Below are 4266 nucleotides of genomic sequence, written 5' to 3' on the forward strand. Positions count from 1 at the left end.
AATTACAGGATAAGAGTTACTCCAAGAACATCTTCTGTATATAAAATATACACATTGCATGTATTTGTGTCAGTTTTGCTTTCAACAGCTAAGGGCAGAATTCTCAGCACTCCTCAACTTACCCTTATTTAGTCAATAGTCATGGAAGTTAGTCCTGATAAGGGATTTCAAAAGAAGGAAGAAATGAACAGCTTTAAAGCCAGCCAGGAGGCAAGGCCACACTCTGAGAAGCACAGATAGAAGTTACGAAGCCAGGGTCACTGGCAAGTGGATGTCTCATCTATCGCAAAAAAATAACTGTAAGGCCCATGAAGGGCTTTGATGCTGCAGGCAAACATGATGCGTGAGAGCAGTAAACAGGAGTGAGAGTCAGGGAATGAGACGAGGCAGCAGTTCAGGCCAGGACAAGCGAGAAGAGAACATGGGCCAGCAGGAGAAGTTAAGTAGGAAAAAGACAGATCACCAGGGCCATGCAGGCGTGTGGAAGTGGAGGGCTCATACACAATGCCCCGCTCTTCATGTGTCCTGCTCAGGATCTTCCCCTGGCACGCTAAGGCAAAGGTCATTTGCTACAAGCTACAGATTTGGCTCAACTTGTACTTACCAGGTAAATTTTTTCAAGTTCCATTGGAAGGGCATCTCAACCCCAAACTGTGCCAACGTGAAGCAGTCCATTATTTTCCTATAAGACAAACTCCTTGACAAGCACAAACTTTGACCAGCTTCATTACATATGCCTTTTTAAAACCTGTATCATCAGCAGGCATTTTTTTAAGGGTGGCTTATTTTACTTTTGCTTAAGTACATTATTTGCCAATGCAAACTAAAATGACCTAAGCACTGTTACACACACCTTTCTGCTAGTTAGCGAAACATTTAAAACCCTATCTGCTAAAAATCATACTCCAAGTGCATTGTCTTGCATCTGTCAGACTTACTTGTGCAGTGTTGGTCCAAAGGAGATATCTCTTCTAGGACAGAGTCCAACTAAAACAAGGTCAGAAAAGAGTAATAAGGAAAAGCAGAGGTGCAGACTGGCTCACAGAGAAGGAACACTCAATATGACAGGGCTCTTCAGCTTGGGAAAGAGAATACAAGGAATATGATTGACACATATATAATCCAGTAGCATAGCAGCTGAGTACAGATCGGTTAGTGGGTTTTCTAATATGGTAGCATCTCTGGAAGCTGATAGAAGCTATATTAGAAATGAAGAAGATGATTTTTCATGCAACAGCTGACAGACCTGTGCAATTCACTGCCAGATGATGGCTCCAGGGGAAAACTGGCTAAGTAGCATAAGGAGAAATCCACGGTGTTACTAAACAGGCAGAAATCATATACATCAGCTGCAGATGGCTGGAGAACAGGAGAGTATCAGCAGGGATAAACATCTGGCCTTACCTGCAGGTGGCTCCTCCTTGGGGCTGGACGATATTGGGTTTGGATATTATAAATATAAATATTATATCCATTACTGAGCTTGGATATTATCACACAACTGGAACACTGCAATCAAGGGCTATAAGCTTTTCAGAAGAGATAGTCAGGGAAGGAGGCACAGGGGTGTTGCCCTCTATGTTAAGAAACTGATAGATTGTGAAGAGCTGCTTCTGAGAAACAGCCACGGACAGATTGAGAGCTTGTGGGTAAAAGTTAAGGACTGGCCCAATAAAGGACGCCTTGTGGTTGGGGTCTACTATAGGCCACCTGATCAAGGGCCCAAGGCCTGTTGATGAGGCCTTACTGCTTCAGCTGTAGGAAGCATCATGCTTGCATGCTTTCTGCCTGATGGAGGAGGACTTCAACCACCTGGATGTCTACTGGGAAAGCAGCACAGCAGGCTGCAAGCAATCCAGGAGACTCCTGGAGTGCTTTGGGATAAATTCCTAGTCCAGGTATTAGATAAACTAACCAGAGAAGCATTATTGGACCTGGTGCTCACCAATGCACGTGAACTCATTAAAGATTGGAGGCAGTATGGGCTGCAGTGACCACTCTGAATTTCAGAAGAGTGACCTTCCAGCTATTTAAAGACCTAGTAGATGAGACTCCCTGGGACACTGTCCTTAGGGACAGAGGAACTGATTAGAGCTGGCAAGAACACTGCACCCCCATCTTTAAGAAAGCAAGCAGGAAAAGCAGAAAACTGGCATGGCTGAGCGAGGACCTGCTGGTCAAACTGAGGCATAAGAAGGAAATGCACAGGCAGTAAAAGCAGGGGCATGTGGCCTGGGAATGCCTTCCCACTGTAAGCAAAGAGCAGGTTTGAGACTACCTGATGAAACTGAACAGGTTCAAGTCTACAGGGCCTGATGCCATGCATCTCAGGGTCCTGAAGAAATTGGCTGATGTAGTCACCAAGCCTCTCTCCATCATATTTGAAAAGTCCTGGCAGTCAGCTGAAGTCCCTGGTGACTGGAAAATGGGAACCATCACTCCTATTTTTAGAACAGAGGACCTGGGGAACTACAGACCCATGAGCCTCACCTCTGTGCCTAGGAAGATCATGGAACAGATCCTCCTGACAGCAATGTACATGCAAGACAAAGATCCGAGATGATCTGAGACAGCTAGCATGGCTTCACTAAGGATATATTGTGCCTGACCAATATGGTGGCTTTCTACGATGGAGTGACTGCATCACTTGACAAGGGAAGACCGACTGATGTCATCTACCTGGACTTCTGTAAGGCCTTTTACATGGTCCCACATGACATCCTGATCTCTCAGTTAGAGAGAGATGGATTTGAAGGGTGCACCATTCGGTGGATAAGGAATTGTCTGGATGGCTGCTGCCAGAGAGCTGCAGTCAATGGCTCTATGACGAGATGGAGGCTGGTGATGAGTGGTGTCCCTCAGGGGTCTGTCATGGTACCAGTCCTGTTTAACATGTTTTTCAATGACATAGTGGGACTGAGTGCACCCCCAGCAGAAGGAAGGGACACCACCGAAATGGATTTGGACAAGCTTGAGAAGTGTGTCCACGCAAACCTAAAGAAGTTCAGCAAGTCCAAATTCTTTACTCAGTGGGTGGTGAGGCACTGGAACAGGTTGTCCAGAGAAGTGGAGGTGTTCAAGACCAGGTTGGATGGGACTTTGGGTAACCTGATCTAGTGGGTGTAACTTCTGCCCACGGCAGGAGGATTGGAACTAGATGTCAAGATCTCTTTCCAACCCAAGCCATTCTATGATTCTATGTAAAGAATAACCATATTGTTTGTACACAAAAGTATTCTTTGTATTTCACTTGAAATGTAGTATTGTTTCTTTAGGGGTATAATAATTCCCAAAATATTTCACAACCCACAATTCAACTCAGCACAAGGCTGTTGCTAAACAGTTTGTGTTGAAAGATTTTTGTTTTATGGCTTTTTCAGTGTTGAAATACTAAGGTGACGTAGTTTCTTAATTGCAGATGCAGTTATACCTATATAAGTGCTAGAATTGGTGTTATCTTTGTATTTTTAAAGTATTATAATTAGAAAGTGATAGATACCAAAAATCCTGGGTAATGATAGTATTTAATAATTTTGGTTATATCAGATGGGAGAGTATGTTGGAACCAGGATACAGTTAGCTTTAAGATTTTTGTTTGTAATCGATAGGATTTGTTGCTGGACGGTGGTTGTCCTATTGCCACCTGTATGGTCAGTCCTGCATCCAAATTCCCTTTATTCCGCATTTCCAATCCAACACTTCTTAAAACTCCCAAGGCCATTTTGCGTTCCCGTGAGGCCATATAGCCTGGTAACCCAGCATGCACTGATGCAAATGAAACAAGGCAGCACAGCAGACAAACACCAGAGCAGATTGTGTCGAATTGTGTTTAGGAAGAACGTCTTTACTGAAAGGATTGTTAGACACTGGAACAGGCTGCCCAGGGAGGTGGTGGAGTCACCATCCCTGGAAGTCTTTAAAAGGCGTTTAGATGTAGAGCTTAGGGATATGGTTTAGTGGGGACTGTTAGTGTTAGGTCAGAGGTTGGACTCGATGATCTTGAGGTCTCTTCCAACCTAGAAATTCTGTGATTCTGTGATTCTGTGAATGCAGCTAACATCAAAACCAAACACCTCGCAGGGGGGCTGCAGACAGAGCATGCATGTAGACTGCTATAACTCTGCCACCGCCAGTAGACAGGCTACCAGGAAAGCCCACAAAACCACGCTTTTATTATCTGGGAATCCATCTTCCTGTAAGGAAGGGGGCGGCGGGCGCCCTTCCCCGGCTGCCGGGCCGGGCCCGGTGCTGGGTGCTCGGGGCGGG

Source organism: Anas acuta, chromosome 2 (genome assembly GCF_963932015.1).
Source record: "Anas acuta chromosome 2, bAnaAcu1.1, whole genome shotgun sequence".
Taxonomy (NCBI): domain Eukaryota; kingdom Metazoa; phylum Chordata; class Aves; order Anseriformes; family Anatidae; genus Anas; species Anas acuta.